Raw genomic sequence first — 20,720 nt, 5'->3', positions numbered from 1 at the left:
ACTCTTGGCCCTCAAAGTCCTAGTCCACACCATCCAGCAGCCAGGTGATGGTACCTTCTCATTCCCTGTACCAACAGGATAGGGGATGAACACCCACCTGGAATGCTGAGGCATTTGAACTCTCCCTCTCCCTAAAAAATACCCCTATGCAATTAGATTGAGTGTAAGTCATAAGTTTGAAAGGAAAATTGAAAGTAATAAAATCTAATAAACTCAAGCAAGAACCAGACCAAATCAGAAGGCAGGATTTAGGGGACTTTCCAGGCACGAATGCTTAAGTCACTTTACACATAAATAAGGCAGTGCAGACCTCAGAGCTGTCTAAGTCTTTGTCACCAACCCATAAGCAGATGAATTCAGAAAATCTTGAGGCCTCTGCAGTGTTAATCTATCATCATTAGAGAGTCAGTTTCACCAGGATGGAGCTATTCTCTCTAAAGGAGAAGCAGCCCTGACAGCTCTTCTCAGAAGAACCACCCTGACATTAAACAGAAAGTCATTTTTCTTCCACACTGCACATCTTGGAAAACTGAAGCTGCAAATGTGCAGTCCAGTCTTTCTTTAAATCCTAGCCTGTGCTAGACATAAAATAACAATAGTAGTAATTACTGTCTAGTGTAGACCTACTATATCTAGGCATTGAGTTAGGCATTTTACGTAAGTTAAAACAACAAAATCTTTCATCCTTCAATGACTCTGCATGGTATCACTGTCTCCATTTCAGATGAAGACATTGAGGCCCAGAGACATTAACGTCACAAAGCAAGCAGTGAGTAGCCAGAGTACAAAACCAGGTCAGGCCTGGGCCAAAGTTCATTCTTTTAATCACAAGACTTATTGGATACATCTCAAGGCATCAACCACATATATGTCTTTGGGCATGTTTGCGTCCACTCATACACCCAGAGTTGGCGCAATTCATGCTTCAAAAGTTAAAAGAAAACAAAACAAAGCACACAAAAAACTTACAACCATCTATTCCATTCAGAAATTTTATTTTTTCCCTCATTAATCTATGATATCCACCAATTTCAAAAGGGTTTCATATAAAAAGAAAATATATATATGCTCATATATCTATATAGCTTATATATTCTATAAAGCTCCTAAAAGAAGGCACAGCAACAGAAATTTTAAAATAAAATAGCAGGGAGATAATTATACCAAAGAACTCTGGAGACTGAGGAAATCTACCACCTGCAAAGCATACTTCTGAGCTTCCTGGCAACATATGCCAAAAGAGCAAGGCAATGGGTTTTACAGCCCTAAATGAAGTAAGGAGACACCTGCACTAGCTTCTGCTACTACTGTCTTAATGCAGATGAAACAGCTGTGACTACTGAAGCATTTTAATAACTGCTTCCACTGAGGACTCAACCATAGGCCAGGCTCAACTAGACTCATGGAAATAGCATGAAGTTTAAAGGCTTTTGAAAAGGCCTGACGTGAAGCCCCAGATGTGTAACTCAACATCTTGGGGAAGCAGAGTAGATTATATAAACTTTCTGTGCCTCAGTTTTCTCATGTACAAAATGAGTGAAAACACACTTATTTTGCAGTTGCACTGAAGCTTAGTTTAGATATTACATATGACAAGTGCACCAAAGGATGGGTCACAAAGACGGCATCTTAACTTCTCTCTTTATCAGTCCTGGGCTTCTGCAACCCTGCAGAGACTGCTGAGTCATCTAGACTGAAGAGACAAGGACTCCAGAAACAGGGCATTATCCTAGCTCTCCCCTTCCTCACTGGGACTGGAAGAATTCGAAAGGCTTGGACACAGACATCTTCTCTTCTCCCACAACATACCAGACAACCATATTCATTTGCCATTTTGTACTGCAAATTTATCCTCTAGGCCAGGGGTTCTAAAGTTTTGTCCCCAGACCACAGCATCAGCATCCCCTGGGAACCTGTTAGAAATGCAAATTCTCAGGCCCTAACACAGACCTATTGGGTCAGGAACCCTGAGAGTGGGATCTAGCAATAGGTGTTTTAACAAGCCTCCAAGTGATTCCAATGCAGCCTGATGTTTGAGAATCATCAATGTGTCTAGAATACACATCTCATGAGGGCTGGGGTATTTTGCACTGCTGCATCCTCAGTAATAGAATGATGTCTGACATATAGCAGGTCCTCAATAAATATCCGTTGAATGAATGAATACATTAAATAATGGATGAATAAGTATGTCTTCTCTCCCAGAATGAGCTTCTTGAAGGTAGGGATGGAGACATCATTTTTCTGCTCTAGAATTCAACAGTTAATAAGCCCCATACACTGGCCCAGACCAACACAGTGGTTAGGTATCAGAAATATAAAATAGGATCCCTAACCCTCAAGAAGATTTGATGAATTATTGTGAACAGACTTTAAAAACATTTACACTATCTTGGAACAATAATGCTCATAATGACATGTAAAAAGTCAAGATTCTAAACTTCATTGACTTTATTATGACAACTATGTAATATACATACATAAACTATGCATAAAAAGAGTCATCAAAACAAAAACAGCACTGTATTTAGGGAGTTGGGCTATGATTGATTTTTTTTTCTTTTACTGTGTAATTTTCAAAATTTACCTAAGGGGCATGGATGTTATTTTAGTCCTGCAAAAGTAAATATTGTAAAAATTACTCATAGAGGAAAATATAGTAATGGATGTGAAGGTATATATATGACAGTGACAATGGTGATCATTTCTGCCTTAAGGGGAGGTTGAGAAAATTTCTCAGAGTAGATCAGGGATGTAACAAATGACATGGTGTAACACAAAAGGAAGAGTGAGAAATGTGGCAGAACTGGAGTGTGTATGCCTCACCTTAAAGCATTCAAATCCATTTTTTTTTCAAAATGTTACGCTAGGTAAAACATATTTGGGATCTACTCTGCAGAAGGCTTTGAAGAACGAATAACAGTTCACTAGGTATGTAAAGGAAAAGGAGAGGGCAATCCATGTAAAGGCAAGGATGGATCATGACAGGCAAAAGCTTGACAGTATGCAACAGCCTGATGTGTTGAGGAAATTTCTAGACATATCTCAGGAACATGACGTGAGAAACCAACAGAAGCCCAGAAATAAGGCTTGACTAGACATCACAAGGACTGACACACATGTGGACTTGTATTCGTGCCCACAAAAACTCTGACTTCACCATGTAGGCCAGCATATCCAACTGTCCCACCAGAGTCATAACTTCAAGAACAGAGGAGAGCAGGAGTCTGAGGGAAAACTGTAAGATTTCTTCGAATGCTCATCTTTTACCTTCAATTTCAGTGCAAATTTTGTATCTTACACCATAGTGCTGCCTAGGATCAAAACCTTTCAAACGATGTCAGAGTTAAATGCTGCCCTTATCCCATGTGTTCCAGGGAAACTCACACCCCCAAGAAGAGGAAGCATATTTGTAGCTCTGCTTATTTCCTTCAAATAGATTCCTGGAAGTGGAATTAATGAGTGAAGGGATATTAACTTTTCAAAGGCTTGGTAGAGGCTGCCAAATTGTTAAACAGAAAGGGTGAGTAGTCTTTTTAACTAGAAGACCACATTTAGATTATATGAAGATCAATATTTGGCTAGACCTAGGAGACACAACTCTTGTGGTTCTGTCTTACCGTAGTATAGACACTTTCCTCTTTTTCAGAAAGTGATTTGACTGTGTATTGATGGCTAAATTAAATCCTGCTTCTCATTCATGCATTTATAACCTTCACTGAGCCAGTCTGATGTTTATCATGGTGCTGGGCCTGTGATGTATTCATGGGAGTTCCCCAGCCACCAGCTCTCCTCCACTGTATACTTGGTGACCTCCTGCACTCACATGGGTTCCACAAATCCGATGTTAATTATTTCCAAGTGTGAACTCCTAGCCCTGGCTTTCCTTGGAAGTTCAGACCTACAAAGTAGATGATCGCAGTTGACGGGCCCACTGTCAATCTGGTCTCTCCAACTGGAATCACAGTATCTTCTTTCTTTTCTCTAATCCTGTGTATCTGTTCACCACACCCTGTCACGTTTATCCCCCAGTGTTTGTGGAATTACTTCTTCATTGAAGAGGCATCAGGTTGGATGGGCTGGATATCTGTTTAAACTGAAATACAGCCTCACCCACCTTCTTCTCATTTCTGCTGTCTGTAAGAACCTTTCTGCCCCAAATACTTAAAGGAGTAACTATTTGTGGTTTAGGCACTGAAAATTAAATATGGCTGTTTTGACTGATGCACAACTTCAGTTAGTTGCTCTATAATGAATAAGGATAAGCTCCACTGTAACTGTATTCAGGAATCATAATGTGAAAAATATTTCTTTTTTAAAAAATTTAGTTATATAAAAAGTTCTCAACTCATTGTACAAAAGTCTTTGGTTATATATTTGAGGAATCACTTTTATTTTTAATAAAATTAATTTTTTAATTAAAAATAACAATATGACATTAGATTTCAAGGCTGAATTATCTGTTTCTACATCTAAAATGAATACCATGTTACTAATGATGACTGCAATATATACTCTATGTGCATGTAAATATACATATTTGTACTTTAGAGGATGCGTATCAATCAGGGTGAGAAATCAGTTAGAAGGAAGTAAGACACAGATTGGATTTAGTAAAAATGAAAGCTATATGGAACATAGGAAAAGGAAGAGAGAAGCCCAATGCTCACAGGTCAGTTAGAGTGCCCATAGCCTGTAGTACATAGCATGGGTAAAGAGACAGACACATCCAAGACTGTTTTTTTTGTCTGACTCTAAGGAGGGAGGTATCACAGTTAATTTTTTGTCCACTTGACTGAACTATGGTGACCAGATGTTTGGTAAAACACTAGTCTAGATGTTGCTGTAAAGGTATTTTTTAAATGTGTCATTAACATTTACAATCAGCTGACTTTCGGTAAACTGAATTCCTCTATTATTAGGTCTCATCTAATCAGGTGAAGTCTTCAAGAGCAAAGACTGAGATTTCCCAAAGGAAAAAGAATTCTGCCTCTGGACTGCAACACAGAAGTTCTCCCTGAGTTTTCCCCCTTCAAACTTAAGACTGAAACATCAATCCTTACCTGAATCTCCAGTGTGCTGGACTGCCCTGCAGATGTCAGACTTTTTGGACCCCACAATCACATGAGCCAATTTCTTAAAATAATCAACTTTCTCTCTCTCCACCAGGAGGTAGGGGGAATAATATAGCACAGGACAAGCTGATGGAGGTCTCTAAATGTAAAGCTGACTGGGCCTGAAATAAAACATGGGTACAGGCTCCCAAATGACAGTGAGCCCCAAACAGAAACAAGACAACTAGGACCTCATCAGGTATTGATTCCAGTTCCTACGTGAGGCTGAAGTGTGGCAGGAAAGCTTTTAGCCATCACTGTTGCCCAGGTAAAGGAAATTTCCCCCATTGTGTTTTGAGGAGAACTGCTACATACCAGGTAAGGGAGGTTATATCTATAACTGATGGATTTATTTTCTAGAAGTTATATAATAAACTTAATGAAATGCCTGTAATTAATGAACTAATTAATCCTGGGAAACAGGAACTTACTGCTACAAAAATAGAGAACTGGGTTGTCCAATATGGCAGCCACTAGCCACATGTGGCTATTTAAATTTAAATTAATTTAAATAAAATAAAATTTAAATATTCCACTCCTTAGACACATGAGTCACATTTCAAGTGCCCACCAGCCACTTGTGGCTGATGTAGAATATTTCCATCATCACAGAAAGTTCTCTTGGGTAGCTCGGCAATAGAGCATAATAAATCACATAAAATGCTGAAAAATAGAGTTTTTGCCAGTGATTTCAGAGGCATATAATATAGTATAAAGTCCAAGACTCACATCCACATAGTCATATACCCTAGATCAGACCACTGCCCACTCTGGCCCTCCCTCATAACGCATGCACCACTGATAGGTGACAACATACACAGCACATGCAGGGAACACACAGCACAGGCATGCCCTAGATGTCAAGAACAGGCACAAAAATGCCATTCTGGGTTGCAGTTACATGTGAGTCTTTATAGTGAATATTTTATCAGACACACACATCCCTTCCCATCTTGTCACCTACACTCTTGTACAGCTTTCTGAAAAGGGAGGCTCAAAAATAACACAGGTTTGAGCTCACGTCTGAAGTTGCCTTTAGTTTTGACATGATAACACTTAGCTGCAGGAATTGAAAGCTTTGCCAGGCATTGCTGGATGTTTACCTCCATTTATGTGCCACGAGGAAAGATCATGTAAACTTCCTGCTGTTACTGTTTTCTCTTTTAGCAACAGAGAGTTCTTAGAATCCACGCTGGGACAAAGAATTTGAAGACTTAAAGCTTTGGACCTGGCTCTGTTACTCGGTAGTTATATTGTTGATCAAACTAGTTGATTTATATTAGCTTCAGCTTCTTCATCTATAAAATGGAGATACTCATATTCATTTATTCATTCCATAACTACTTACTGAATACCAATTGTATGCTGGGCACTAGCTTCTGGGCAAACAGCAGTGAGTCACACAGGCACTATCCCTTCCTTCTTGCATTTAATGTGCGTTGGTGTTACTCAAGAGATAACTGAGGTACTCTGAAGAGTTTGTTCTACCCTTCTCAAACTGTTTATACTCAGTTTGAGGAACCACAGCTTGTCCTAAGATCCCTGGCAGGGCTGAGTTGAGGGGAAGAGGTGTTTGTTTATTCTCCTCTGCTATTAGGGGTGATAAGAGGGGAGCTTGAGAAATACTGTAAGAACTCAGCAAATTGTAACCTAAAAAAAATGAAAGAAAGAGGTGGGACCCAGCATTCTAGTAGAAGCAGAGAACAGATTCATCCTTTGGTAGATCTGTTCAGGACAGGGATTTCTGATCAAAGGAGTTTCATTTTCCTGCATTATCTGTGTTAATGGACTCAGTTCTTTCACTGAAACTGTGCCTATAATTTCACCATTCAGGGAACATAAAGTGCATGGGAGTTAGGAATTGGTAGGACTGAGAGGGGTCAGTAAAGCCACATCCCCCACAGATCTTTAGCTGGCTTTTAGTGCTCCCTGAAACCCAACCCACCAGGACACTCCAATCCAGTGTCAAAACTTTAAATCACAGATATACATGGGAAGTGAACAAGGAAGGCTCTGCCTGTGAGGAACAACTCAATGGCCTGTCCAAGAACAGTCAAGTGGTCAGTACGGTGGGGCCAGAGCTGGACTTAAGAAGACCTGGAACCGTGTCTCAGCACTGTCAGCACACTTGCTCCAAGTTTCATTCCTACTTTCATCTTTTGGCATCATTCTTTTTTCTTATCTGGGGCTAATTTTTTCCATGTAGCAGAAAATACGGCCATTGCCACCTTCTGAGTTTTCCTGCTAATAGCTTAATCACTGGAGGTACAATGTCTAAACTTTCTGATTATCCAAAGCAATATATCCCAGGGAAGGGCTCTGATTGGCCCAGCTTATGTCAGATGTCCACTTCTGGACCAACTGGCTTTGACTAGGGTACATGATGGCTCCTTGGAAATCATCCAATAGGATTGCAGGAACAAAGAATCTCTCAACAGAAGAATTTCAAGGCAGGCACAATAAATATTTAAATATCTATCACGTACATACATCAACTAGTATGAAAATCTGAAATTTGCTCATGATTCACACATACTAAGATGAAGAAAAAGATATAAGGCAAATGTTATATAAGGCAACTGGTATTTATGCCAAACAAAACTACCCAAGTAAGTCCACATCTATTTTCATCAAAATGGTTTCACTGTCTGTGTTCTAGGTTATTTGTCTGCATAGATACAGCATTCCTCTACTTTACAGAGGATATCTGTGCATATCTCCTTCAGGTCTGCTCAACATTGTTCATTAAGAGCACTTTTTGGAATCACCAAGCAACTCCCAACTATTCTACTACACAGAGTAGTTTGTCACAGTAGATGCATGCCCAGATCAGGAGGGCACAGTACAAAGAGTCAACATGCTGGAGCAGTCAGGAGTCACCTCTGGCAGATTTTCCTTGCCCCAGAACATCCCAATGTCTCCCAGTGTATGCCCATCAGCAGAATTCAACATATGTGTGGTTGTCTGTGCTGAGAACAGGATTCTGGAGCAAAGAAGACCTTGGCTCATGAGAACTACCATCATTCAAATAGGACCACTGAGGAAGAGAACTGGCAGGAGAATCTGCTACCCCCGTCCAAGGTTGCAAGGCACCCAGGCTTCCATTAAATACTGCTGCACATCCACAAGGATATGGATTAATCAAACATCAAAACATTATGTCAGCAAAGCATTTAAAGAGAGTTTTGTCACTGTCCTATGGGAGTCAAAGAATGTGTGCCAGTCTTCCCAGTCTGTTAGTTCTGTGGCTACCAAAATCCATGATTGGTAACCATGAATTTAACCTTATCCACAGGTAAAATCTGTGCATACAGAAATGTTTTGGGAGAAGGATTCCTATGAGAAACAGGGCTAGCAAAAGTGAAAAAATGAAAAAGACTCAGAAGTTACTCAGGGAAGAGCAAATGTTCAGTGTGCTTTCACTGAAAATCTGCAGTTATAATTTACTGAGAGTTTATTGTATGCCCAACACTGTTTTAAAGGATGTTCATGGATTAACTCACTTAAACCTTATGATAACAATAACAATAAGTATTAATTTTTATCCCTATTTTCCAGATTAAAGAACTGAGGCTCAGAGGTGTTGGACAACTTCTCCAAAGTCAGACAACTAGTAAAGGGCAAGTAGGATTCAAACCTAGGCAGCTGGCTCCAGAGTCTGTGTTACTACCTGTTACACTACTCAGTGCTGTATTCACAATATTCTTACACCATAAGCTGTACTGGGAAATACCAGGGCTAGATGGCAGAGTCTTGCATCTTTAGAGTATGAACTTTTAATTCTGAAGGTGATGAGATGCCATCATGAATTCTGAGCAAAGTGACATAATTAAGCCTGTCCTAAGGAAAATGAATCTGCCCACAGGATGTGGTATGGATTGAGGTGAGGGTTGGTAAGACAGTGAGGAGACAGGAGGCAAGGGGCATGGCTGGGGCCTGGAAGTCAGGGCAGAGCTCACGGGAAAGGTCAGAAGAGCCTACGTTTCCTATGGGAAGGGATGTGAGAAGTCCATGGGAGACCAAAAGTAGAGGCAGCAGTCTGATATACCATGGTACACTGATTTGCCAAACAATTGAACCAAAGGGTGAAATAATAATCATGCTCAGATGACAGGCATGAACACGGACTGTCTGAGCAAGCTGGGATATATGATCACCTGGTTCAACATGATCAGCAGCAAAGACTCAGAAAGCTGCTTTAAGAGGCACTCAGAGGACTGTTCCTTCTCCTCTTTCCTGTCCAGCACATGACCCACTGCTTCCATCACTCTCCTGCTATTAAATCCTTGGCTTTCTCTGTCTGACACCCCCTACAAATGTTGCATCCATCCAATCCACCTAGGAACACAAGAAAGAAGACTCAAGGTCTCCCATTGAGGCTGAGGCCACATGGCCATCCTGCAGTGGCTTGCTTCATCCCTGACCAGCTGTCTTGTGCTTCGCCAGCTTTCTTGTGTCTTTCTCCCTTCTCCTGGACCCCACCCTCTCCCCACTTTCCTACCATTCTCCAGAGATGACTTAAAGAAAAAATCAAGGTCAGAAGCTGAGAAGCCCATCCCCATGTCCTCTTCTGGCCCTCCACTCTTTGTCCCCAGCATCAGTGGGATCTGGTTAAGTCAAAACCTAGGCCATGGGGCTCATGTTTTCTGCCACCCTGGAAGACCCAACTCTACTTAGGATCAGATCATTTCTCTTTTCTATATCCTTAGTCTCTCTCTCTCTCTCTTTCTCTTTCTCCCTCTCTCTTTCTCTCTCTCTCTTTCCTGGCTCCTTCTACTCAGCATACAACTAAATTCAAGCTATCTTTAAAAAAAGAAAAAGAAAAAGAGGAAAGAATCCAACCAACAACAGAAGAAAGTAAGCCTTGGCCACCCACCTCTGCCCCACTGACTCTACCTCCACTCAATCTCTGGCTTCTGTACTGCCTCCCACAGGCAGCTCCCCACAGCCCTCCTGTGACCTCCATGAAGCCAAATCCCACAGGATCTTCAGCCCTCACTACCCCATCCTCTGTGGCACCCCATGCATTCTCTCCCCCTGGAGATGCTCTTCCCTGGCCTCACCACTACCCTCCTGCTCCTGGTTTTCTTCCTGCTGGTTTTCTCCCTGCCTGCTGGCCTACATACAGCCCTCACAGCAGCCAGGTTGGTCTCTGAAAGATGTGAGCCATTAAGCCTGCTTGTTTTAACTCTCCAAATAGTGTCCCATTTAGAATAACATTCCCAAACTGAAGTTGGCCCACAGAGTCCAACAATACTTGCCCCTGAACTGGGCCTTGCCCACCTCTCAGGCCACATCCCAAACTCCTGACACCTTCACAAGCCTTTGTCTTATTTTTTTTTTAACCAAAGTTTGTTCCCATCAGGGGGCCTCAGCACTTTGCAGATCCCTGTTTGGGGTGCTGTTCCCCCTTCCATCTCCCTACAACTGGTTTTCCTAGCTAGATGAGAGCTCTATGAGAACAGAAATTTTGTCAATTTTGCCTCCTACTTGGTCCTCAGCATCTAGAAGTGTTCCTGGTAAACAGTAAGTACTTAGTGGGCATTTATTAAAGGAATGAATAGGTATGAGATTAAATTGGCAGTATCTGAGGTTACCGCCAAGTGGAAACATCTATGAGTCTACAATTTCAAGAAACAGCCATCTGGGGGGAATAATGTTTTGAAATTATATTCATCTGAGATGCAGAAAACTTGCACTTCATTTGCTACTCCTATCATCTTAACAGTGAAGAAAACTGAGGCCTAGAGACATTAACAGGGTTGCAGCTTCAGAGACATGTCTCAAGAAAGCATTGCTGTTAAAATGTGCGGTTCTTGGGTTTTTAGTCCACTTCTTAAGAAACCAAGTCAGTCTTCCCCTCAGGAAAAAGAAAAGAGGCAGCACTAAGCAATTTGTTAACATCAGTGTTTCTTATCAGGTAAAAAATGCCTCATAATCAGGCATACCCACAGGCCTTCTTTCACAAAGGCATGAAGATGAGGCAATATAGGTCCCAAAAAACAAAACAAAGCAAAACAAAACAGCATTTTGGAGTTGCTGAGATTGACAACCCTTGTTTTATATTTTGGTAATACCAGTGACCTTGGAATTACAAGCCTGTCATTAAGAACTCAAAGGTTCATTAAGACTCCCAGGAACATTCTGGAGAACCAGCATTAGAGTCTCCATTGAAATCAAAGCTCAGCACCACAGTTAAATGAGTGAATAAATGAGTTTAAAGAATTTAACCAGGAGCAGACGTTTCTCTTCACACCACACTGCTTTAACATCTAGTATTCATGACTTTTTTACCCCCACCATTCCCTGATATACACAGGCTTCCAAAGCATTAATGAAATGCACTATAACAAAATGTTGACATGGTGCCATTGGGTATTGTCATCCTAGTTTTAACCCTTTGTTAAAAAAAAATTTTCAATTCCCATGACTCCAGAGTAACAAAAATATAACAGGGTCCTAATGACATTTGAAACACCCATGGTAAATGAGTACTTAGGAATGGTTTTCATTACCATGTGCTAAAAAAAAAAAATAATGTTTTATTGTTCTTTTGGAGCAATAAAACATTCTCTACCCTGGAGAACCGTGGGATGTTTTTTTCTGGAAAATGGAAATGATTTGAGAGAGTTTCAGAGCACATGAAGATATGTGATCCCATTGAGTAACAAATAGGAGGTGGGGTTTTTTTGGAGCAGGAGGGAAGGAGCAGCTTTACATTAACAACTACTGAGAATTATAAATTTAAAGATTATCTTCAATGGCTAATAACTCTTATATTCAATACTGAACTTGTTTCCACTTCTTGCCTTCATTTTTATTTTTTACATATTCTCCAAGTTTTCTCCTAGCAGAAGAATGAACCAGAAATGAACATAAGCATGTCGGAATTCATGTATGTGGCAGACTTTATTTTCCAAAGATGGCCACAACAATATCTCTTGTTCCACATGGTCTGCTAGAACTTTGACATTCCTCCATCAAGAGTTGGAACCCATGTCCCCTCTACTTGAACCACTATAGGTCTTTATGATGGCCTCAACCAATGAGTAGCTGAAAAAGACCATTATGTGACTTCCACAGGATAGTCATCAACATTCCATGAACTTTTCCCTTCTTCTCTTGTGAGGTTTGCTCTTAGAACTCAGTTGCCATGTTTTGAGGAATAGCAGTCTGTGGAGAGGCCTACAGTAAACACCAACTTGCCAGCCATGTGAGTGTTTCATCTTGAAAGTAGATCCCCTAGCTACCACCAAACCACCAGTTGATACCATGAGAAATGGAGATTAGGTGCCTCTGCCAAGTCCTGCCCAAGTTGCAGATTTGTGAGCAAAATAAATAACTGTTATTGTTTTAAGCCAAAATGTTTTGGGGTGATTTTTTACACAGTAATAGACATCTTCTAAAAATAAAGTAATCATCACTAATTCGTAACCATAGGAAATACCAGACTGCAATAATTTTGTAAAATGTAAAATCTATAATCCTTTATAAAAGATGCAGTTAGCAGCACTCTCAAATACACAGAAATGTAAACAAGGTTAACACAAAAACTCTCAAGAAGTGAGCCTTCAGAGATCTGCTTTAATTAAGTCGTAAAACAATTTGTAATTAGCCTCTCAGTTTGTGATGGTTCATGCAAACTGCTGGAACAAGCAGGTACCCTTGAGGTAAATAAACAGTGCCCCTGCAGAATGGCTTACATTATTAATTGGCTTAGCAAACCTGTAGGCAAACTTAGGCTTAATTATTGTTTATCACGAGTTACAAATGTGCAGAGCATAAATTAATAATGATGCTTTACTATTCAAAAGTGACACAGAAAGATGTCCACATTCCCAGGCACTATCAGAGTCAGAAAGGGTCACAGAGACTCCTGTGCTTTTCACACACACACACACACACACACACACACACACACACACGAAACAATTTTGGAAACAAAATTTCTACACCAACTGAATGATGAATAGTTCCATCAAAAATCTAACTTTATTTCCACTAGGAATATATTTAAACATTTTCTTTTAAAGTTTTTCCATCTCTTCAGGTGTTTTCCATCTGACTTCTACTCCGTGTATCCTCCATGTGACAACCTTTTCCTTTCTGAAGACTCTTTCTTTCTAAAAGCTCCTTTGACTGCTTTGCACAATAACATCCCTACTGTCCCACCAATATCACCACTATCACACTTAACAAGACCATCACTAGTACCCCAATGAATAACGCCTCTATCTCCCTCATCCCTAATATCCACACTACCCAACTCCCCCCAGCTACATTTTCAAAATTAGGAATGCTACCATCAGGCTAACAGAATGAAGATCCAGATTGGAAAGTAATGATTTAGATGGGAAACCTCAGTTTATACTATTTTCTCATATTTCTTATGCTAAAATTATAATAATTAATTATTAAAATGCTTAAATCTTTTGTCCAACTTACATATCCTGGGTTATTTGTACAGAATACAGTACCACCCCTGTAACGGTAATGTGCCTTTTTTCTCATTCTTTTAAACAATAAGAAGTCAAAAGTCATCCAACAAATGAATCATTTAAAGTTTAGATTTTTATCACAACTTTTTTCCATGGAGTGAAAGAAGGCAATGTTTATTTTTAATCTTAAAAGGAAAACAAATGTTGTAAAAATAGTTGCCATTATTCTGAGCTCCCATTACAGTTGTTAGTTAAATGGAAGGACAAAAATAGTTACCAATCAATCAACAAACATTGCCATATTGGATGAAGAACAGAGGGAATACTAAGAGACATGCCCAGTTAAATTCATGAAATGATGGTATATGGCACCAAAACTCAGCACACCATTATCGTAAACCTGAATTAATCAAATAAGTCTCTTTGACAATGAAAGGGAAGTCATTTAAAAGCTGAACTGACCATAAACTCACAGAATATCAGAGCTATAAGCAATCTTAGAGATTATCATTCTAGTGCAAAGGTTTTGTTTTATGGAAAAGAAAGTTAAGAATTTCAGAAAGAGAAACATCCCACCTAAATGGCTAAGTTATTAGGTAGTGGGTTTCTTTCACTGGAATCAGGATAATACTCTGGAATTGGGTTTAAAATTCCATATTTCTTCTTGAGGAGGCAAGTCAGTTTCAGTAATTGAGTATCTAATGCCCAAGTGCTTTCTCCCATTCCTGCAGTGCCCTCTAGCCAACTTCAGCCCACTGACTCTGATCCTAGTGTAATCTGGTTCTTTGAGTGGGAATTCTCCCAAAGGCAGAAAAGGGAAAACCTTATGTGGGTTGTAATTCTGCACACTGATTCTCAACACCCTCAAAAAATATTCTACATCATCACAAGCAATAAAAATGAAACCTTCCAGTGTCAGGGAAAGATACAGCAGGCAGCTTAACTGCCTGACAAGATACATTCCATTTCTCAGATGAGACACCCACCCTCACATGCCACGAGGTTAGTTCAGATTCCCACACTCATTATCTGTGCTGGATCCCAGACAGGAAGCGTCAATGATGGGGGATGAAACACACAGATGGGAAAGTTCAACCTGTGCTATAAACCAGTCAGCTGCCACATCTGTTTACTGATGGTGCCTAATTAACTTAAAACATGTTCCAGCTCATAAACCTTTACATATATTTAAGTATATATTACATACATACATAAAAGTTATATGTGCATATAAATATATGTACATGAATACATATATATGCATATGTATGTATCATACATAAAAATCTGGAAATTTTCCTTGTGATGACAGCAAATTCCATATTTGTAAATGTGTCTGCAGGGAGTATGAAGCATTAACAGTTGATATCCCACCCTCACAAGTCACTTCCATGGAAAGTTTTTCAACAAGTCTCAAACACCCGAAACACTGAAAAAAATCTACTTGGAGTTGCAAAAAAAGAAAATGTTAAGAGTCTCCTAATCCTCTATACTTCAACTTCATTGCATCACCATTCAAAGCATCTGTTCCCATATAATTCTGAGTCCCTGCAAGCCTTGGACACTCACAGGTTCTTGCTCTTTCATTCTATAAACATGCACTGAGCACATGTTAAATAACCCACTCTGAGCTCAGCATCAAAAAAAAAAAAAAAAAAAAGGGGTTGCAGTGCTGGATGTGGTGGCTCATGCCTATAATCCCATCACTTTGAGAGGCCAAAGTGGGTGGATCATTAGGTCAGGAGATCCAGACCATCCTGGCCAACATGGTGAAACCCAGTCTCTACTAAAAATACAATAAATTAGCTGGACATGGGGGCAGGCACCTGTAGTCGCAGCTACTTGGGAGGCTGAGGCAGGAGAATGGTGTGAACCCAGGAGGTGGAGCTTGCAGTGAGCGGAGATCCTGCCACTGCACTCCAGCCTGGGCAACAGAGCAAGACTCTGTCTCAACAACAACAACAAAACAAAAGACAAGACAAGACAAGAAACAATATACACAATAACTAAGTAAAACCAATAACGTGTCTTAAGAGATGAAAGAACTTTAGGTAAAAGAAAAATAGAGGATACTAAAGGGAATCCAAAATACCAAGGTAAGAAGTGGCAGGACGCAAGTTGCTCTTTTAAAGACATGTGGGAAGGTAGGTCCACTGAAGTAACCTGGAATGAAGATTTGAAGGGGATGAAGGAGTCAGCCAAGCAGATATCTAGGGATAGATGCACCCATAGACATTATGTTCACTGCCAAGAGTGAGACCAATATTCAGTAACTACACCATGAAACTCCAATGCACATAAGCTGGAAAGTGAAAAAGACCATTTATAAACAGTCATACACTATATAGCCTACATATAACCTGGTGATCTCCTGGATTTTAGCCCCTAAAATGTTATTTCTAAAAAATGAGGGAATTGCTCTAGACATGTATATACTTTCAAGATCTCTCACAACTTAAGGACTCTCTTGGTTACTTTATTTTAAATAACAAGATGCTTATTGGAGAAAACATATTAATCAGAGCTAGTTTGGCACATTTATTGAAGTAAGCTGATGGACTTCATTTTTTTAAGGAGTAAAATAAATCTAAGAACAATTTAAAATAATTCCTACAACATGGGAAACAATTTGAAGTGCTATAGTAGGCAATCTTCCTAATCATGGTTTTAAAAAAGCAATGCAGGGCCGGGTGTGGTGGCTCATACCTATAATCCCAGCACTTTGGGAGGCTGGGATAGGAGGATCTTTGAGGCCAGGAAAGGCATTTGAGTCCAGTCTTGGTAACACAGCATGACTTCATCTCTATAAAAAAAATCTTTAGAAAATTACCTGGGTGTGGTGCTGCACGCTCGTAGTCCTAACTATTTGGGAGGTTGAGCAGGGAGAATGGCTTGAGGTCAGGGTTTGAGGCTATTGTGAGGTGTGACTGCACCACTGCCTCCAGCTTGGGCAACACAGTGAGACCCTGTCCCTTAAAAAAAAAAGCAAGCAGGAATTCTACACACAAATGAACACAAAGGAACCACTGTGACATGAATGAATCTCACAGACACAGTGCTGAGCAAAAGATGTCATTTATACAAACAGGCGAAACCACCCTTTGGTGTTAGAAGTTAGATAGAGGTTTCCTTTGGAAGGGGAGTGGGGAATTGCAGGCGTGGCTACAGGAAGGGTTCAGGCTGTTGCTCTTGCTCTATTAATATTTGTTGACTTGAGTGTTAGCTACCCAGGTGTGTTCATTTTGTGCTAACTCACTGAGCGGTACACTTATGATTTATGCACTCTCCTGTATTGATGTTATCTTCAATAAAAAGAGCTGTTTTCTTTCTTTTTTTTTTTTTTTTTCAGAGCAATGTGAAGTATTTCCATTACGGAGATTTCTTATTGGCATGAGCTGGACAAGAAAAAAAATAACTATCCTAATGTTATGTGAATGAGCACTTTTGACTCAGGACAGAGTTTCCACAGACGCATGATTTATGAACATTTGAAGTGCTGAATCCCAAACAATTTGGATGATACTAAATAGAATGAGCTTGAAACTGTGTTAGATGGCCCCAAAAATCATGCTGGTGATGATAAAACCAACCAAGTGCAACAAAGCATGAAAAAAACAGTACAGAAATAAAATTATTCCATGAGATATAAACAAGGGAACAGCACCATTTCCAAGTTTATACAATTTATATAATTTAAAGTATACATGTGCAACTAAATTAATAATATTATAAGCAGAAATTAATTATTTCAAATATATTCCTAAAATGCTATATGCCAAAGCTGGCCTCAAACTTTTTAAGATTTTTTCATGGGAAAAATAGGAGATTGTCTTTTAGATCTTGGCAAACATGTCATGTTGTTCTGTGCTCTGCATCCCCTTATGACAGAGAAGACTCAATCAAAAATGCTTTGCGTCAACTTAGAAAATATGAAAAACTGAAAATTGTTTAAGTGAATAAATTCTGCAAAAATATGCTGTCCAAGATAGTAGCCATTAGCCATATGTGGCTATCAAGCACTTAAAATATTGGAGTGCCTCGAAGCTGTTCCCTCGGTGAAGGATTGGCTCCAGGCCTCGCTGCCCAGGTTCTGCTGTTGGAAATTGCCTCATCCTGCCTGTGGGAGAAAGCCACGCTCCCTGCTGTTGCCCAGGCAAGACATTTCTAAAATGATTTTTCCCCAGAATTCAGATCATAGGGTAAATTCCACCCCTAGGATGTCCCTATACAGGTTGATTATTTGCAGCATTCCAGAGATGGCTCTATTTCTACAGAAAGCTGCATGAGTTATAAAAACACTTGTGTTCTCATGCTTATGCACAGGTGAACGAAAGCTAATCCCCGCCGCCACCAGTTTCTTAAATGATAATCTGAATTCTACCAGATTAGAAAGAGCCTCCCTCATCCTAGTAAAATTACCAGCAATTCTGTCCTCAGAGATCATCTGGCTCCTGGTCTATGGGCCTTAGATCCTTTATACATGAGCAGCTGCTCCTAGAGGCCCCAGAGCCTGAACACTCAATACATCTTGAAGGGAGGGTGGCAGGAAAGAAACAAATCTCCATTAAAGGGACAACCCAATCACTTCGCTGTTCTACAAAACTCTTCTCAACGGCTTCCCGCTGCTTTTACAGCCCAGTCCCAGCTGTCTCTGGCCTCTTCTCCTGACCTTCACTCTCCCTCTGACGTTCTTTTGATTCCTGTCACTGCTTCCTGCCTCAGGCCCTCTTGTATGCTGTTCCCTGTTTAGAGGACTCCCCAAACTGCCCAAGCACAGCCGCATCGCCAAAGACACCCATTCATCCTTCCCATCTCAGCTCCAGGTAACTTCCTGATCCCACACTAGGAAGGGAAGGGGACTGGCAGTAATGAAGATTCGCAGATAAGACATAGATAAGAGGAAGGTGGGATCTGGGAAGTCACACCACCTTGAGGGTTTGAAAGGAGTCCTGGCACGAGCCTGCAGGTCTCTCAGTTGTTAACCCCACTCCAGCTTGAAAAGACAGGACCCAGGCTCCTGCATGCCTGGGGAACAGGGGCTAGCCACCTTGCTCTAGAGTCAGTTCTGGAGTGGGCCACTCCCCAGTGGGGCTGCCAAAGATTTAGGTCATGGCTCCTGCATGGCCTCTCGAGTGTGGCTGATTTGCCCTAAACCAGCTCCTCGTCCATTCACTCAGGTGGCCACCATGCCCGGCCAGTGATCACCTTCTTAATGAACTCTGGTAAGAGCTTCTGGTCTGTCAGGTGGTCTAAGGAGGAACAGCAATCTAATTCCAAGATGTAGCCTTCATTGTGAAGATCTGTTTTCTGAGATATGAAGTGAAAGAAAAGCATGCACACACACAGATTAATATTTTGCATAAATTTGAGACCGAGTCTCACTCTTGTCACCCAGGCTGGAGTGCAATGACGTGATCTCAACTCACTGCAACCTCCGCCTCCTGGGTTCAAGCAATTCTCCTGCCTCAGCCTCCCGAAGAACTGGGATTACAGATGCCCGCTACCATGCCTGGTTAACTTTGTATTTTTAGTAGAGACAGGGTTTCACCACATTGGACAGGCTGGTCTTTAACTCCTGACCTCAGGTGATCTGCCTGCCTTGGTCTCCTAAAGTGCTAGGATTATAGGTGTCAGGCACCGTGACAAGTTGGATATTTTTTTTTTTAAAAGAATCACTGGGTCTTTAATGAAGCCCCAAATTCTTTCCTGAAAGTAATGTCAAAAAGGCACTGATGAAAAAGTGTTTCTAGAAACAACTCAAGTAATATATACAGATATGCATCATAGAAAGATCTCCAAGATGTAGCATCATGTATAACATATCATTATAGAATGATGGGTTTGGTACTATATAGCTTATATGTTATCCTCTCTCTCTCTCTCTCTTTCTCTGTCTCTCTCTCTCTCTCTCTCTCTCTGTCTCTCCAGTAATGCCTATTTCCCATTGGTTTATATCTGCCAGGCCACAGAAAAAGAAATAGCAAGACATATATCAAACCAATAATAGCAGGTACCCCTGGGGAACGGGGAGGGCTTATGTGGGAATGGGGGCTGGGTGGTGACGGTAGGTGTGTGGGGTGGTGATCGAAAGTGACTTTAGTTATAATCTCTTTCTTTTCATTTTTAAATGAAAATGACATATTTGTATATCACTTAGAAAATTAAAAAATAATTTTTAAAAGACTTTAAAAGGATTCAACCTGTTCAGAGGGCAATCTGGCAAAATCTATCAAAATTAAAGATGCATTAAATAAACACTACCAAGCAACTAAAAGAAATTCTAGGAAAACAGTGTAGGTGTAAAGGGCTGTTTGAGGTGAAGGCCTGCGATCCTGCTGTCAACAGAGAGACTTCTCAGCACACCCTGCCATCTCTGCACAAAGGGGCTGCTTTCCAAAGCAACACCACATAGACATCCCCGTGATATAGTACAGTTCAAAACTGTGTGCATTCAGGAGAGCCAGCAGCAGGTGGTCACCAAGAGGAAATTCCAGCACTTCACAGCCATTCACAGGCAGGGCTCCTGTATGACACTATAGTGGAAGGTGTGTGGTTTTCACAAATTGAAGGGGATTCCTTGGCCCAGACAGGTATAAGGCAACAAGACTGGTACTGCAGCTAAAGGCTGGTTGAATGCACCATCTCTCCTGGGTTGCTGGTGGTTGCTGGGGAGTGGGAATTAGAGACAAAGACTCCGGGCTTCTTATCCATGGCTCATTTACACAGCTAATCTGCCCTGGTGGAGGAGGGAGCAGAGCCCTCCTGGAACACTTATGAGGCTGCTCTACCAAAGAGGCACCCCTGCAGCCCCTGTGAGAGCAGGACTGTCCAGAAAATCTGTAAAGCAGGCACTTCCACACTGAACTCCTGAGATACATGCATCTCACCAGTGTCTAATTGTTTATTTGCTATAACATTTTTCAATGAACTTCTAAGATTCTCATACAGCTTTTAAATGAACTTCTAAGATTCTCCTATAGCATTAAAAGCAATTTAAGATACCATTAACAATTTGTGTATGATTTACCTTAAATTTAAAAGTGAAAAAAATTACAGAGGATTTGATTTTCCCCAGGTGTGCAACTGTGATTTGGTAAGCAAACTTCAATAGCTTGTTTTTGTTTTTTCTTCTAACATACCCTCTGAACAGTTGGGTACTATGGTGCAC

General features: G+C 40.6%; 1 pseudogene; it reads right to left on the bottom strand.

Moving 5' to 3' along the window:
- The window catches only part of LOC112206510 (raftlin-like), a 68,476-nt pseudogene that overhangs the window by 20,871 nt on the left and 26,885 nt on the right, over window positions 1-20,720 (bottom strand).

The sequence above is a fragment of the Pan troglodytes genome, chromosome Y, assembly GCF_028858775.2.
Source record: "Pan troglodytes isolate AG18354 chromosome Y, NHGRI_mPanTro3-v2.0_pri, whole genome shotgun sequence".
NCBI classification, from domain to species: domain Eukaryota; kingdom Metazoa; phylum Chordata; class Mammalia; order Primates; family Hominidae; genus Pan; species Pan troglodytes.
The sequence above is the reverse complement of the archived record's forward strand: the minus strand, read 5'-3'. Positions and strand labels throughout refer to the sequence as shown.